This window comes from Equus caballus, chromosome 3 (assembly GCF_041296265.1).
Source record: "Equus caballus isolate H_3958 breed thoroughbred chromosome 3, TB-T2T, whole genome shotgun sequence".
Taxonomy (NCBI): Eukaryota; Metazoa; Chordata; class Mammalia; order Perissodactyla; family Equidae; genus Equus; species Equus caballus.
In genome coordinates this window covers 76741526-76760167 of record NC_091686.1, presented here as the reverse complement: position 1 = coordinate 76760167, position 18642 = coordinate 76741526, and the positions used below count along the sequence as shown (strand labels likewise).

General features: G+C 35.5%; 1 long non-coding RNA gene across 2 annotated transcripts in view; it reads right to left on the bottom strand.

The window, feature by feature from the left end:
• Nucleotides 1-1931: 1931 nt before the first annotated feature.
• The window catches only part of LOC138923466 (uncharacterized), a 40571-nt gene continuing 23860 nt past the window's right edge, over nucleotides 1932-18642 (bottom strand). The window contains exons 4-6 of one of the 2 annotated variants that reach the window (XR_011437109.1): nucleotides 11181-11254; nucleotides 3697-4061; nucleotides 1932-2975 (exon numbers count right to left, since the gene is read on the bottom strand). This is a non-coding gene — a long non-coding RNA (uncharacterized lncRNA). The remainder of the gene's footprint in view (nucleotides 2976-3696; nucleotides 4062-11180; nucleotides 11255-18642) is intronic. The other variant, XR_011437110.1, reaches the window with a different exon arrangement.

The window sequence follows — 18642 nt, the reverse complement described above, 5'->3', positions numbered from 1 at the left end:
CACTGGTGTGTTTGTGATCTAAACCCTTTTATTCTCTTGAAAGTAACTCACGAAGCATACTGAAAAATTTGATGTCAATATCAAACAAATTACTCCCATAACTGAAGTAGAATTACCTGGTATGTGGCCTCAGACCCTATTGTGAAAGACAAGCAACTCAGATAGAAATAATTAATTAACACATGGCTTCTATACAACTTGTCAGCTAACATTTGATACATGACAACAGCTTTGAACAGATAAATAGTTCAAGTAACTTTTAGCTTTAGAAATATGTATACTTGTATGTATCTTTGCATCTGTTACAGTAGTGCCACAAGATACTTTTAGCGCATGAGACAATAATAAAGTGGAAAAAAAGTGTACAACGCTTTTGAGTACATATTTAAATAGGCATTTTGTTTTCAGAATTGGTTAATTATTTTCCCTTTGATTATTCTGTTTAGTCACTGAGTAATTTCAGTGAAACTTGGAATATATCACTTCATGAAAAGCAATGACTATACTTCTTTGTGTTCTCCGTACACTATCTTTATAAACTTTAGTCCTCAGATTAGCAGTTCTGTAATTCTATTTTCCTTGTTTCCAAAGTGTTGTCTCCCCTAACGTCTGCTTAAAGTAGATAAGACCTCCCAGGGGTACAGAAACCAAGAGTGAAGAAAAGAGGCATGGAATCCAATCTTTCAATATCATCTGTCCTAGCAATTGTTTTCATTTTTTACTAGATGTATTGATGCCTAAGACGTAATTTTACGTTTTATCCATATTCACTTGCATGTAATTTTAGATCTAACAAAATTATTGATAGTCTTAAAGGAAAAATAATCATAAATTTTACCTAGTAAATGCAATACTATCTAGAGAATAGTTTTGTGCAGTGTAACTTTCTCCCATTGACTGGTATTCATGTGTGAAATATTTGTCCTTTATTCAGTTTTTATAGGAAATTTCTCAGGCAATCACAAAGATAATTAAATACTTTTTCTATTATTAAAAATTGGATTTTTAAAAAGCACATTGCAAATAAACTCTTCAAATTAAGGGTTTACATTCAATCTATACTTGTTATGTTTTATAGTTTACAATATTTTCTTTTGATATTTTTTCCACAAAAGTTATTTGAGTCAATTAAAAAGAATATCTGGATTAATCACATTTTCTTGTTTCTAGTGACTGACATTTTATGTTATTGACATCAAGTTTAAGACAGCAGTGAAAGTTCTTTTCTCCAGTCAGCGTCTTATATATATATCTTCTAAAATTTAATTACATAATTAAAAATTAAGTTACTATAAATTGTATGTATAAATATGAGTAAATATGTATCATAAATTAATTGTAACATCACATTTAGAATATGTATTTAAAATAATGTTTAAATATTTTGATAAAATTGTGAGGTTTTCTGATGCCACTGTGACAGTGTAACAGAAGTAGACTGTGAAAAACAGCTTTCTGAAGATGTGGATATCTTGGAATACATTTAAAAATAAAATTTGCTTTAGAAGAACAGTGACTGATAGACAAAAGGAGAGCGAGGCTGATAAGAAAGGCTTAACATTCATTCTTTTAATACACATTTGAGTGCACTCTGCTGGACACTGGGAAGGACATTATTAAATCAAACACAAGTTCAATGCCCAGGGAATATAATAGTAAATAGAGTGTAGAATGAAATTAAGATCACAAAATTGACAAATGAAAAAGTGTACTGACATTCAACTGGTCTACATACATGCATTCCTCAAGACTCAATAAAGAAGACTCTCCTTCCAGAAAAGCTTTCCTTAAGCCCTCAAGGTTAACGTGGTGCCCCTCATAAGATCTCCCATAAAATCCCGTGTATTGAGTCCTCAAACCCCATCCAGATCCACTCTACCAGTTGTGTGTGCACTCCCCACCCCCCACCGCCCCCCCAGCTAGGAGCATCTGCAGCATTCAGAGTATTACCCTTTGACCTCGCACCACTTTGCGCCTCTGGAGAAGGTTGGAAGTGTCTGGCTCTCTTTGTCCTTGCACTCTTTTTTTGTTTTTTTGTCCTTGCACTCTTGCATTATCTTTCCTACACTCTGGGGTGACCAGTGGTCTATGCTTGACAAGGGAGTACAAAAGCCCAACTCTTGCCTCCAGTTGGGACAAGCTTTTGAATTTATGCTTCAGAGCTCCTCCTGGGATTAGCTTGTGTCTGAGACTTCAACTTAAACCTCACTCTTGCTAAACTTATCTGCTTTTCTATCCTGCTTCTTTCACACTCTTTCTGGGGCCTCCGTAAACAAGTCACATGCACTCAGATCTGTAGCTTACGGTGTGCTTATCAGAGAACCTCACCTATGACAAACATCTTTCCTTATATTTAGCAAACTTCATTGTATTAGCTGTTTACTGGTTAATTTGGGATCATGTACTCGTTATCTTTGTGTCTTCTCAGTGTAACACAAAATAGTAAATCTAATTATATTAGTTTTCTAAAGCTGCCATGACAGAATACCACAAACTGGGTGGCTTTGAATAACAGAAATTTATTGTCTCATAGTTCTAGAGGTCAGAAGTTCAAAAATAGGGTGCTGGGACCATGTTCTCTCGGAAGGTCCTAGGGAGAGATCTGTTCAGGACTCTCCCAGCTACCGGCAGCATAACTCGGATCTTCACATAGTGTTCTCTTGTGTACGTCTGTCTTTTCAGTGGCAGTTCTTTTTATTAGATCTTTTAATTATTATATTTCAGGACACAATTCAAACACTATTTAATGCCAATTGACTAAACAGAACAGAATTTAAAAATATATGAGTATTCGGGGCTGGGCCCGTGGCCGAGTGGTTAAGTTCGCGTGCTCCGCTGCAGGCAGCCCAGTGTTTCGTTGGTTCGAATCCTGGGCGCGGACATGGCACTGCTCGTCAAACCACGCTGGGGCAGCATCCCACATGCCACAACTAGAAGGACCCATAACGGAGAATATACAACTATGTACTGGAGGGCTTTGGGGAGAAAAAGGAAAAAAATAAAATCTTTAAAAAAATATATATATGAGTATTGAACAACATAATATAAAATAAAATAATTTAAAAGAAATTTTAAAACTTAATCCTGTCCCTTTTTATTGTAGGCTTCCTCTATGTTAGATACCACTCTCAGCACATCATATGAATTAGTTTATTTAATCCTCACAAAAAATGAAAAACCAAGGTAATAGAGAGAGTAAATGGGCTTCATTTAATCTGGGTACTTAATCCCCAACATTTACCACTGACCCATGAAAAAAATAATCTTATCAGGTTAGAACGACTGTAGAAAGCACCAGAACTTAATAAATATTAATATGCTTCAGGTGCTTTATATCTGAGTTAGAAAAACTCAGTTTTCCACTTGTGTGTTTCCTTTACTACTCGCACTGGACACTTCACTTCTGACACTATTGGTCACCAAAGGTATGAGAGATTTTCCCCATGCCAAGCAATTCTCTGTGACGCTAGCTGAAGTCCTGCATTTTAATTCAATTCTAACACTATCTACTTGGAGATAGGACTCAGTGCCACAAGACTGTTTGTACTCCACTTCAGACGCCAATCTCAAATACTAGGTCCCCAGGTTACCCGAAATTTCTGTCCCACTTGGATGCAAATCAGAGGTTCCCATGACCCCCTCCTCCTGTTCAATTGATTTGCTAGAGCAGCTCATAGAGCTCAGAGAAACACTTACCTAGGTTTACCAGTTTATTAAAGGATGTGACGAAAGATACAGATGAACAGCCAGATGAAGGGATATAGAGCGAAGTTTGGAGGGTCCAGAGCGTAGGAATTTTTTCCCCATGGAGTTGGAGTGCATCACTCTCCTTGTATGCGGATGTGTTCCCCAAACCAGATGCTCCCCAAACCCCATACTGTCGTGATTTTATGGAGGCTTCCTCATGTAGGCATGATCAATTATTAAGTCCATTTCCAGCCCCTCTACCTTCTCTGGAAAATGAGACGTGGAGTTGAAAATTCCAAACTTCTGACTGCGGCTTGGTCATTCTGGTCACCAGCCCCTATCCAAGAGCCATCCAGAAGCCCTCTCAGAGTCACCTGATTAGAACAGACAAAACTCTTATCACTGGGAAAATTATAAGGGTTTCAGGAGCTCTGTGTTCCGACCAAGGTCAAAGACCAAGTGTCAAAACAAAAGATGCCCCTCATCACTTGGGCAATTACGAGGATTCTAGGAGCTCTGTGCCAGAAATCAGCGGCAGAGGTCAATATATATTTCCCATTACCTCACAATACCTTATATCAGTTATATTCCATAAATGTTACCTGATTCAGATAATTACATTGCACAGTTGAAAAACACAGAATTATGCAGCAAACAACGTGCTAAATTTCAGTTATTTTTTAGTAGTGGAACTTAAAGTTGCTTGTCTGATTACAAACCTATAGGCATTACACTATACTGAATTTGAGGCGTGTGCAGACTGTTTCCTTTGTGAAGGGAAAATAAAGTTCTCATGAACTCCCAAAGTTGAATACTTATTTTAACACAAACTAATATATTATCTACCAAATAAAACCAAATTTAAATTCCACTTAAAAATTTAATTTCAAATTAAAAATCATAAATTATGTAAACAGAAGTATTATTATAATTAAAGGTAACATTAATTTATTGTGAAAATGTTACATCATATTAAAAGAAATCAAATCAATCATTATTTGTATAGTCTCATCACTATTAGGGCTTATGTCCAAATATAGTTTTGAAAAATTTAATCCACATTTACAAAAAACTTTATAGCGTATTTACCACTACCTCAGCAGTCAAAATATTAAAAGTTATCATCATTGCAATACATCCACTAGAATGTGATTTTAGTGGTGACCACAGGTCCTTGGTTCTCTTGAGTTCAGACATCTTGCAAACTGTATGTTGTATAATGATTCAACACATTTCTCCTTTTGAACCACTTTAGAACCATTTTCCTTTACAGTGTATTTGAATCAAATGAATTATTTTTGTGTTATTTCACTACTTATTAGTCCATAGAGACAATTAAAATATGAATTGGGGTTACTGCTTTATGATGACAAATAAAATACTTTCATATCTAATTCTTTAAATACTTAAACAAATATAAATTTAATCTATGAAAATGTAATTTCATTGCAATTTACCACTATAAGTGAAAAATTTTGTCCATATAGAGAAGTATGATCACGGATGATCTTTCAGATTAACAGATATAGAGTGTCTCATAAAGGCCAGGTACTGTTCTAGGTACTTAAGATATATCAGTGAGGGAAAAAAATACGAAATCTTTGTGATTTTAAAGTTGACATAAAATGAGATTATTGATGTAATTATACTGTCAAATTAATAAACAGAAACTTCATTAAATTGCTGTCAGGAGGCCAAAAGAGGGAGCACTCATGCCTCATATCAACAGCAGAGCCCAACATGAAGAAGAAAGACTTCCTCTTCTTGACCAGCAAGTTCAGCCAATGAAAAGCCACTACCCGTGGCACTCTGTTTCCAATAGCCCTCCCAACTTCCTTTTCCCCTTTATAAAGGAGTTTCTCCTCTTTTGTTGCTCAGAGACTTGCACGTGGCTCACCATGGTTGCAGGCCCCAAATTGCAATTCTTTGCTGATCTCAAATGAACCCATTTCTTGCTGGAGAAATAATTGACTGTCTACTTGTTTAAGGTTAACATTTTAGCAGCGCATATGGGGATCCAGAGAAGACCCCCGATGACTCCAAGGCTGGTGAGCAAACAGGCGTGGTACCCACGGCAGAGCTCATTAAGCTTTTCTTGCCAACCCTGGAGTTTGAGGGTAAGGCTTTTCTCCTGGATCTGAGCTTACACCCTTTTGGCATTTGAGGCTCTCCAGGCTTTATTCAGGCTCTATTTTAAGCCTTCATCCTTTTCTGGTTAAGGCCTTGTTTGTCTGCAAGTACTTGAGTGACACCTTGGCTTGACTCTTGGAATCAGGCTGTTCCTTTGAACCGTGCAAGCCTTTGGTCCGATGCCTTTGGAACCAGACTGTTCCTGCATGGAACTGTGTTAGCTTTCACTCTGACTTTCAGACTGTTCATTGGAACTATGCCTGTCCAGCCTTTGGCCTGACTCCCTTGGAAGCAGACTGTCCCTTGGAACTGTGTCGATTAACCTTTGGTCCCATTCCCTTGGGAACTGGGCTGTGCTTTGGAACTACATTGATTCAACCTTCAGTCCCCCTTAATGAAATTGGACTCTTCTATTGGGACTGGCTGCTATTAAGCCCGCAGGCTGTTTCAGCTGTTTAGGCTATTTGAGAATTATTCCTATGCTCTAGAGAAACACCTCTAAGACATAAAATCCCAGTTATCTAAATATTTTGAGTGTGCCCCCCATCCAGGCACCCAGCCGATTTTATGTTTAAAAACTGTGGTCTTTCCTCATGTGCATTTCTAACTATGTGGACAGATTTAACCAAAAGAAATTTAGAATATCAGTGGCCATTATGGGAAATTTTTGAACTCCCCAAGCTTAGTTTTCTTAAAACTGAATTGGACAACCATAGTTCTGTAATTTCCAAAACTGAATGGAACACCTATTTCCATTGGTATTTTGAGGTTTCCAAAGGTTACTAGAAGTCTTAAATTGCCTCTTTGCAAAATGTAACTCTAAGATTAACTGAGGCAAATGATTTAAAAAAATAAAATGGCTTTCAAAGCTTCAGGTTCCTCTCATCCGGCACCATCCTGTTCCTCTTCCCCAGCCTCTTTGCCTCAGGCTCCATCCCTAGCACCATCTTCCTCCTTCCCTTCTATACTGCCTACACCTTCTCTGTACCCTCAGTTTCCCTATTTTAACACTCTCATTGAACTTCCTTTTTTCTCTGAATTTCATCCCAATCTCTCTTCCTCTGAAACTACCAAAACTTGTCCATTTAAAATCATGCCTTCTTAGGATCCAAAGCCTAAAGCTTTAATTTCTTATATTCCCTGGACTAAAGCTGAACTGCAAGCCATAGTCAAAGATTTTCCCAAAGTAACCAAAGAACCTCACAAATTTGCTAAGGAGGTTAATATAGTCATTCAAACTTAGTAACCTTGTGTCTCTGACCTACATTGATATCAGAGCCCAGTAGGAAGAAGAAAGACTTTCTCTTCTTCACCAGCAAGAAGCTCAGCCAATGAGAGGCTGTCACAACCCAGACAATGAAAAACCACTACACCTAGAACTCTTTGTTTCCCATATCCCCCCCAGCTTCCTCTTCTTCTCTGTAAAAGAGTTTCTCCTTCCTTGCTGCTTGGAGACTTTCATACGGCTCACCATGGTGATAGACCCCAAACTGCAATTCTTTGCTGATCCCAAATAAACCCATTTCTGCTGGAGAAACAATTGACTGTCTATTTGTTTAAGGTCAACGGTACATTAAGACATGCCAAAGTAGGGAAGCCATATACAATTGGCATTACATTGAATGTTAACTTGTTATTATGGATTTACACTTGACAGCAAAGATACCCTAAACTTAAACTAACAAAGATATTAAAATTGAGTGCTAGTCTCATCTACAAGGTTATAATCTGGAGAACTACTTGTTAAGGTTACTAGGGTATCATTATTTCAATACATTTTCTAAGGTTTTTTAAAAAATCACAAAAATAAAAATTTAAATTTCAAATATGTTACATAAAACGTCGATTAGCACCCAACTTTACATTTGCAGAACTACAAGTGTCCAGAAATCTTAAGTTTTTTGAAAATGTGATGATTCTGATATGGTCATATTGAGTTAGAATTGTCTGTGACACTGACCGTATATAAACTTTTAAAATTATTCCTGAGATATAAAAATAAGGTTCAAATTTCCATGTAAAGATAGAATTGGTTTACAAACTTTTGCAAAAATGCTCAATTTACATGTAATTGGAAACATGCGCATTGAAACAAGACACTTTTTATAAAATTCTCAAATTGGTGGAGATCCCTCTCTTTCTCCCTCTCTCTTATCCATTTGTCTACTTAAATATTTACATTCTAATTTTGAGGTAAATATGAGACTATGGGCCAGTATTGACAATGTAAATTAATTCTAATATTTCTGGGGAAAAAATCGTTAATATTTATCTTTGTGCTACTTACCTCTGAATCTCTCAAGTTAATTAATATAAATTCATCCCAAAGAGATAATTAGAAATATTCGAAACAACTGAGTAGAAAAGTATGCTTAAAGAATAAATATCACAAAGAATCAATATAAATGTGAATATTATTTAAAAAACTGTGTAGCAGTGGCCAAACAAATTATCATATAGAATACCATATAGCCATTAACATTATTTTGTAGGAATATGTATAAAGATGCCTTTTTATGCACTTATTCATATTACTTATTTATTTATTATTGAGGTAACATTGGTTTATAACAATATATAAATGTATTTACATAATTTATGTGATTGCATATCTCTCATGTTCTAGACACTATACTAGGTATTGGGTATATAGCACTGAACAGCATATATTTGGTAATTTCCTTCATAAATCTTATGCATCTGGAGGAAAAATAATATACAGACATGATTTAAATGGTAAAATGAAAAGAAATGGAAAATGTGAATGGGTATGTTATATAAATAATAATGAGGTTTTGAAGCTTATGAAAAGCATAATCTAAATATTTCAAAATGTCTATATTGATATATTCCTACAAAATAGTCAGTAAGCAAGGTAACAGATGTTATTATAGGGAATAATTAACATTTTCTTATAGCATGGTGCTTGAGCATCAGCACTGAATTCATATGCCTTTCAATTAACATAAGGAAATGAACTAATTTGTAAAGTCTGTATAGTAAATAGACAAAATGAAACAGTTTTGCCATTGTGTGTATACACACACATACATGTGACACAAATGTACACACACCCATATTCTATGGGTTGATGCTGCCCCTTCAAAATATAATGTGATTCACAAACATGAGCCACATATATAATTTAAAATTTATAGTAGACATTAAAACAACAAACAGGTAAAATTAATTTTAATAATATCTCTTTTTTGAACCAATCTATTCAACATATGACTGTTTCAATATATAATTAATATGAAGATTCTTAATGAGTATTTTACATTCTTTTTTTTTTTTGCACTACATCCTCAAAATGTGGTGTGTACTTTACACTTACAGCACTTCTCAATTTGAACTAGCCAGGTTTCATGTGCTTAATAACATGTGACTAGTTGCTACTTTTAGACAATGTAGATTATAGATAGAAAAGATAATTTTTAAATGCTAAAGAAGCATAATATAAAGGAGAGAGTTGAACTGAGTTGGGAGATCTTAATGGGCCCTTTTTATATACTGTGCCTATAAGAGGTAATTTATTTTTGTGTGCTCTGATAATCTGATCATGTCCATTATACGTAATATAAAAAACTAAAAGTATTATAAAATTACAAATTAATTTTGCAACTACATTTTTTTATATATCCAAAAATAACATTAACACCTGGAACTTGTACTATTTGGTTTAGGAAGCACTTGTAATTATGAAGCATGGGAACAAGCCCACATCTGTTCCAAGAATATAAATGGCAAGTGGACAGACTGAGGGACTGTACCTATGCAAAAATTTGTTAGAAAAATAATCTTATATTTTAAAACAAGATGCATATATTTATTTTAATCAATTTCTTTCTAAAATTGATTAGCTATTTTTGTTTTTGGTGAAGAAGTTTGGCCCTGAGCTAACCTCTGTTGCCAATCTTCCTCTTTTTGCCAGAGGAAGGTCATCTCTGAACTAACATCCATGCCAATTTTCCTCTACTTTATACATGGGACCCTGCTACAGCATAGCTTGATGAGTGGTGTGTAGGTCTGTGCCTGGGATCCGAACCTACAAACCCCAGGCCACCACAGCAAAGCATGCGAACTTAACCACTTTGCCACTGGGCTGGCCCCTGATTATCTTTTTTTTTTTTTTGAGGAAGATTAGCCCTGAGCTAACATCTGTCACTACTCCTCCTCTTTTTGCTGGGGAAGACTGGCCCTGAGCTAACATTAGTGCCAATCTTCCTCTAGTTCATATGTGGGATGCCTGCCACAGCATGGCTTGATAAGCAGTGCGTAGGTCCACACCTGGGATCTGAACTGGCAAACCCTGGACCACTGAAATGGAACAGGCAAACTTAATCACTGTGCCACTGGGCTAGCCCCTGATTAGCTATTTTAACCAAATAATTCCCAATTAAAATGTTTCAAATCTTCACAGACTTAAAAGTGTAATGATTTCATTTCTTCCTTAGTCTCTACAAAAAAGAAAAACATTATTACTTCACTCCTGACCACCAAGATTACCTGACAGAAATATTAACATCAATAGCAATAATAATGCTTACATTCATTACATTACATTACAATACATTACATTCATTACAACCAATATGCCAGGCATTGTTGTAAATACTTTATATATTATCTCCTATAATTTTCATTATTCTCTTATGATATAGATGACATTCATAAATATGGAAAATATCAGAGTAAACTGTTTCTGTAGTTACTTTCTTGTGTGTGTATAAGTAGGTACACCAAAAAGACAACTTTACTAAACATGAAGTTTTTGGTTAAATTAAGTTTCTCATTTTTGCAGACTAATTTTGGGATATGTGCCTAAAAATGCTTGTGATATGAATTCAAACTCTATCCTAATTATAGAAGTCTGTAGCTACTTCTGCATAGCCTACAGCTAGAATGCCTGTCAGGAAATAATTGGATTTAATACTAATTATAATATAAAAAGACACGGATTTAATTTTTTATGTATTAAAGAAGCAGAAATATACATTTTTAAATTTAGAAACATTAACACAATTTTATTTTATTTACTTAAATGCATAGATATAATCATTATTTTAAATCCAACTTGGTCTCTTGAATGACATTGTGTCAATTTGCTCCCGTAGACAACAACACAAAGAGGCAGAATAGTAGTGCTGTTAAGGCTAAATGGGGTTAATAATGACAGAGCTGTGCTAGACTCCTGGTTCACCTCTCTTTAGACATATGACCCTAAGCCGATCAACTGACCTCTCTATGCCTGTATTGTATTTGTCTTAATTGTGAATAATAGTTCTGACCTCCTAGGGTAAATAGGAGGACTAAATGAGATATGGTATGTAAAGCCCTTAGCCAGAGTGTATAGCACTTACCTTATGTGGCAGACGTAATGATTTCTTGGAAATAACCACTCTGTTACTGAACCAGGTTCATTTTAGCCCATTGCCTGGAAAGCCAAACACAGAGAAGATGAGCTTGCAGCAGAGAAGCTTAAGCACAAGGCAGCCAAGTGAGGAAATGGGAGAATGAGTCTCAAATCTGCTTCCCTGAAAATAGAGACTCAGGGATACCTATGAGGTAGGGGGTCAGGTGGTCTGAAATGTGGTGATAGATGATTGGAGGTGAGGTAATTGATGACCTGCACAACTGTAGTCAGACTCCATGCCTCTTCATAGGACGTGTGTTCACAAAATGGTGGCATTAGCATGATCTGAGGGGGGAGTTTTTAGCCTCTAGAAATCAAAAGATCACTTATCAGACATCTGCTCCGGCCTGGTTGATGGGTTGGTGGTCTCAACCGGCCTGACGTGGACAAGGGGTTCTAATACCTGAAAAACAGCTCACACACCCATCACCAGGGTGACCCAGACTCCGGGGAGATGTTATCTCCAGGAACCTAGTGGGAGTCATATTGCCTAAACAGCACAGTTAACAATGGGCGAGTGAAGAGCTAAAAGCTAGAATCAGTAATTGCAAAAAGGGAAAAAACCTTTAGTTCCTAGCTACTTAATCATCAATGGCTAACTCTTTGCTGGCTTCAACTATAGGATTAGAGAATAGATTTTCATGGTAAATAAATAAATACAGTCATGCCTTGGTTCGCAATGAGGATATGTTCTAAGTAACGTGTGGTTAAATGATTTCATTATGGTATGAACATCCTCGATGTACTTACACAAACCTAGACGGTACAGCCTACTGCACACCTAGGGTATATGGTACAGCCTACTGCTCCTAAGCTACAAACCTGTACAGCATGTTACTCTACTGAATACTATAAGCAATTGTAACACAACAGTAAGGATTTGTGTATCTAAACATCGAAAAGGTATAGTAAAAATATAGTATAAAAGATAAAAAATGGGGGCTGGCCCCGGTGGCACAGAGGTTAAGTTCACACATTCTGCTTTGGCAGCCTGGGGTTTGCCCGTTTGGATCCCGCCTGTGGATATGGCACTGCTTGGCATATCATGATGTGGTTGGCATCCCACATATAAAGTAGAGGAAGACGGGCACGGATGTTAGCTCAGGGCCAGTCTCCCTTAGCAAAAAGAGGAGTAGTGGCAGCAGATGTTAGCTCAGGGCTAATCTTCCTCAAAAAAAAAGACAAAAAATGGTATACCTAAAAAAAATATGTCACTTACTATGAAAGGAGTTTACAGAACCAGAAGTTGCCCTGGGTGAGTGAGTGAGTGAGTGGTGAGCGAATGTGGAGGCTGGGACATTCCTGGACACAGCTGTAGACTCTATGAACACTGCACACTTAGGCTACACTAAATTTAGAAAAAACTATTTTTCTTTCTTCAATAATAAATTAACCTTTGGTTACTGTAACTTTATAAAACATTTAATCTTTTAAAAGGTAAAAACCTTTTGGACTCTTGTAATAACACTTCGTTTAAAACACCAACACATTGTATAGCCGTAAAAGATATTTTCTTTCTTTATATCCTTATTCTATAAGGTTTTTTCTATTTTTTTTAACTTCTATTCTAAACTTTTTTGTTAAAACTAAAACACAAACACACATTAGCCTAGACCTACACAGAGTCAGGATTATCACCATCAGTGTTTTCCAGCTCCACGTCTTGTTCCACTGGGAGGTCGTCAGGGACAATAACATGCATGGAGCTGTCATCTCCTGTGATAACAACGTCTTCTTCTGGAATACCTCCTGAAGGACCTGCCTGAGGCTTTTCTTGAGGAGGTGTCACTCTTTTCAGAAACATATCCATGGTGGTTTGCTTGGTTTCTTTCTTTTTTTTTTTAATCACAGATTTGCTCGTAAGCAGATAATGCACCATGAATATTCCTCTCTATTAATGAAAATCCCTTTTGGTGTTGAGATTCACATTTTCAAACTTTTTAAGAAACGTGTTGAGGTTTGCAAAAGATTCTGCTAAACTCTGGATCTTCTTTTCTGGGGTTTCCTTCTCTCTTGCTATGACATTACCATGGCTACAATGTTGCTAGAAGATAGGACTTTTTCAGATCCATTATTATCTTATGGGGCCACCGTTGTATATGTAGCCTGTCCTTGACTCAAACATTGTCATGCGGTGCATGACTGTAATGACCGTATAGTTCTTATAAGAGTATCAAGATAAATCCTTTACTGAGGATTTAACATTGGTTCTAATTGACCCTGCTTTGCTGTTCATTAGGTGTGAATTAGTAAAGTTTCTTCCAAGTAGGTCTGCCTATATAATCATTATTTTAGCCTGAGTTCATTTTTAGTTAATGTAGCCTGAAATGTGAATCTGGTGAGTAATACATTTTAGTTTCATTGCCAAGAATTCTGAGAAAATCCCCAAATTTCCCTGGCAAATTGAGTGTGTCTCCATAAGGTCACAAATTTAACATTTTGATATAAAGAAGGGGAAAAAAGTATATAATCATCAAATTTTAACATATTTTAAAAATTATAGATGCCACATGGTAATATTTCTTTTTGTTAATTGAAAATGTAACTACTTAAACATTTATTCTCTATACCATATTTTATATCTATATGGTATAGAAAATAAAAGTAAACTTAATCCCAGCAAAGATAATTATATATGCTTTCCATTTTTGCTTGGAGTATATTAATGCATGTTATGTCATTATTAATATATTTTTAAAGAAAGGAATTAGTTTGAACACTTCCTTTTTTCTATAACAATATGTTACAATATGTTCTAGGAACTTTCTGCATTGGTAGATGTAGTTATATTTACTTCTTTTGAATAGTATATAAAATCAATACATTTATGCACCAGAACTTGCTTACCTAATATGGCGGTAATATAACTATGAGTCAGAAATGACAGACTCAGTGGAACGGCTTTACTCAGCTTTGCATAAATTGTGAATCAGCCCCAGGATATCTAAGCTTAAGCACTTTGTACTTTAAGCTTCAGTATATTTCTCAGGGCAAGTGCTTTATTTACATTATGTGGAATTTTATTGACACAGAGTGGTTTTGAAACAACACACTAAAATTTTATGTCAGAAAAAAAAGATAATCTATTTTCATCTCTTTTTGTTTTAAATGTCCTTTAAATTGTGGATAACGAAGATGAAAGCAGAATTAAATGTCTTTTGTATTTTCAATAATAACGAATTGCTGACAGTACTTTGTTCTTCACTGCAAACCATTTCTGTCTCTTTTGCAGACAGGGTAGAGGTGACAGCAGCTCAGGAGTCACCAGCAACATCCACAAAAGAGAGAAATCTTCAAAAGTTTTGCATGGCTGGACCATGTTCTAAAATGATAATACCTTTTAAGTCCAGCTTTAAGAAATGATTTACACTGATATTTTTGCTTTTTAATGCAGCATGAGTGACATATAACCTTACATACTGCAATATTGCACAGCACTTTAGTTGAAACAGCTGAAAATAACCACAAAAAGCAAAACAAAAATTGAGAATAAACCAAAAACACTTGAAGAATAGATCCTACTTATCTATAGAGCTTATAATTTGCAAAAGTTTTGAGACTGTTTCTATTTCCACAAGCACACCTTCAGGGAAATGTTCAAATAATGGCATTCTGCATTTTTAAACAAATTGATAAGTTTATATCAATTTAATGAATCCTCTTTTTCTCTTGCTATTCTCAAGAAATGGTGTGGAAGTTTAGGAATAGGTATTTCCCGGATAGAATGACTCATTCTGTGTTTTGGTTCTTTTTCCTCAAGGATATTCATTTCTGTTAAAAAAATAGATTAGTATTAATAAATTGAAATATATCTATGACCTCATTAGGAATGTAATTAGCTCACATGCAATAATTATAGTCAGAGATGAAACAGCACAGAAGCCACATGGTGATAGCTGGGACAAATACCATGACATATAGATCTAAGAAAAGAGGTCCTACTCTGGGCCATACACTTTGGATGGTTTCACATATACTAATATTGAAACACAAATATATGTAAATATTACACAAAATATAAATAAATATGTATGTGCATATATGTAATTTCTTTTCATTCTCTTAAGAAAGTTTGTTGAAACTTTGTAACTAATCCAGAGACTGAAATATGCTAAAGCAGCTCCTTTGAGAAGAACTTTCCTTGCCAGGCCAGAAGATGCAGTGAGACAGAAAACATGAGCAAGAGGAAGGAAGAAAAGAACTCAAGTCACCCAGAGAGAGGTTAAACCACTCTGTTCCCGAGGGAAATGGTGCTTCTTTTCTCCCATCAGCTGGGTAGCAGTGTTTTAGGAAATGGGGTGGAATGGGGGAGGGGAACCAGCCTGTTAGAGACCTTGTCAGTCTCTAATTTGGGTTCCAAATGGTCCAGTCATGTCTCAGGAGTTCTGGGCCCAGGCCGACTTTCATGCTACCCTGACTCAGCGCATCTTTGCTACCACTCTGGCCGGCCCACAGGCAGTGGGCCCAGAGAGGGAAAGAAAGAAAGCAGCTCCTTTGTTTTTCTCTCATGAAGAAAATCCCTGAGAAGAGGCCAGATGGGTCCCATTACAGGCGAGCAGGCCAGGCTATGAGTAAAACTGTTTCTATAGCTTTTAAGTACTTAGATATATGTGTGTGAATTCCATTTTTATTCTTACTCTGGATCCCACAAATGTCTTGGGTGGAATTCTTTATGCTAAGATGGTTGTGGTAGGGCTGGTAAGAAGGCCCAGGTTCAAAGAACTGCCAATAGAGATGACTGATTGATTACATATGGCATGTGAGAGAGGGAGAGTCATCAAGGATGGCTGTTGGCCAAAATGGAGAATACTGGGAGATTTGCAGTCCTTGAGGAAAATCAGGTGTTTTTTTAGCATGTTAATTTTGATATATATTAAATATCAGAGGGGAAATAATAAGTAGACTAAATTAGTCTCGAATTCAGGAGAGAGTCAAATTATAGATGATGTTAAAATCTGTGGGACTATATATAGTCACCAAGAGATTGAGTATAGAGAGCAAAATCCTAGAGGATGTCAACATTAGAAATTGAAGAAAAGCAAAGGAAATTAAAAACAAGTAGCCAGTGAGAAAAGAGAAAAATAAAACGTTTTTTCAAGGATGAAGATGGGATAAATAATAAGTGCTGCTGAGTGGTGAAATGAAATGAGGACCAAGAAATGACCACTGGGTTAGTATGAGGTTATTATTGACAACAACGAGATGATTTCAGTGCATTTGTGGGGATGGGCTCTTCATCATAATTGACTGAGGAGAAAATGGGTGGTTAGGAAGTAGGGAAAGGAAATTTAATTATTAGAACTTTATAATGTTGAAGGCTGGGACTTGAACAACTCATTCAGATTAACATTAGCAGCAAACAAGCATGACTTTTCTTACATTAGTCTTAACGGTGATATTTATCTCTTCTCTCAGCTTGAGTTCTCTCCTGAAACTGTGCATTTAAAGAGAACACTTGCAGTACTGCACAGGCGACAACATGGCTCTGTCCTCAATTCTTAACAATTATTCAAAAAAAGTGCGCTACTTCACTTGTAATTCTTTGGAAATCTTTAATATGGTTTTAATTCTAAAAGTATTATATGGAGCAACTCTTAAATATCTTGCCATCAGTCATTAACATTTCTTCCTTTTTTTTAACTATCCAGGTCTACATTCCAGGTTATTATGATTCCATTAGTACAAAGGGATAATGCATGTTGCTCACAGTGAGTTTTAAGAAGAACAGATGTGACTTGATGAGGAACAGGCGTAGAATGAGTCACCGTATCAAAGATTGATTAGGGGGTGTGGACAAATATAAAGATCAAAAAACTGAGTAGATCAAAGATGGAAACAGAAATATTACCTAATAAATGTTATTTATAAAGGTACAAACATTTTCTGAAAGTCTCAAAAGCCTAAGAGTAACATCTTAAACTTGATACACTATGATCATTCAGGGACATTTAATAAAGTCCCACTGCTGGGACTTTAAAATATCAACAGTGATTTGATAAACAGGAACCAAGGTAAGGGATGGATCAAAACAAGGTTAAAAAGACCCAGATATAGATTTTAAGAATACAAGATTGAGATGCTTTAAAGTTTGTTTAGTTTTGGAAAAAGAAACATAAAGAATAAAATGAAATGCTAAGGAACTTAGGGGAGGATTTAAAGTGATTTTTTTTTTTTACTACAGTGTGAAATAAGAAAAGAAGAAAAAAGAAAATGAATCATAAAGACTAATATTTGATCATTCCATACACGTTTGATAATAGAGCCTTTGTATGATTAAGAAATTCAAGGATATGTAGATATTAGATAAGGGCTAGGGTATTTTCTTCAGTTGAGAAGCAGAATAGCATCGTAGAGAAGAGATGCTATTCGTTCTGCTTTATAGAATTGTGCTGTGAGAACTGAAAGAAATAGATATGTAATGAGCTTAGGATAAGAACTAACCTAGAACTAGCATTATAGTGAAGTATTAATATAATAAATATCTTCATTACCAACATCATCTTCATCATCATCCTATCATCACCATGATTATCATCAATGAAGGAATTAGGGAAAGAGCCAATGGATGAGTTTTCAAAAAAAGACGTACATGTGGAATACAAGAACGTGTGGAAATAGCCAGAGAAATCAGATAGTTACATTGATGACATTTAAAAGGAGGGAGGTAGAAGTTTATAAAATGAGGGCAAGGGTCTACACTTATTCTATTTGAATTTAAAGGATAATTTAGGAAGGATTAACTTTATGTATACATGGAAATTTTTACACTTTGTATTATTCTACATTGAATACGGTTAATCATAAGATTTAGAGTTGTCCTTTTGTCAAGCTTTTAGAAACACTGATGAAAATCAAACTTTTTTTTGTTAATAACAGGAAAATATTTTATCTCAATGAATTTAATACAGTATAGTTCCCCTCTGTTGCATTTTTAAACAACAACTGTTGATTCTCTAAATCATCATCTTAAAATTTCACACACAAACGAGATTTTTTTTCTATCTATATCTTAAGAAGTTGTGGGTTAACTAATAATATACTTGAATACTTATTCTTTTGAAAACCTGAAAAAGTAGAAAAATTAAAAACAACATTTTGAAAAGTTTCTTTGAGAGAATTTAAAAAGAAGTGAAAGTAAATCTCAACAAGTGAAATTCAGAACAAGTATTTGTGGCACAAGCAAATTATTAATGAGATGTTATCTGAAGGGGCTGTAAGTTTGCTCTTGACAACAGTTTAGCTACTTCCAATCATGAATGGTATATACAGTTACTATACTATTGCAATGAATGAGATTACTGATAAAAACAAGACAATGGGCTCAAAATGGAGTCACTTATGCTAAGCCCCAGGCCACCAAACTGAAACTTAATTATAGTTTTAGCTTTCCCAGAAATGGAATCTTAAAC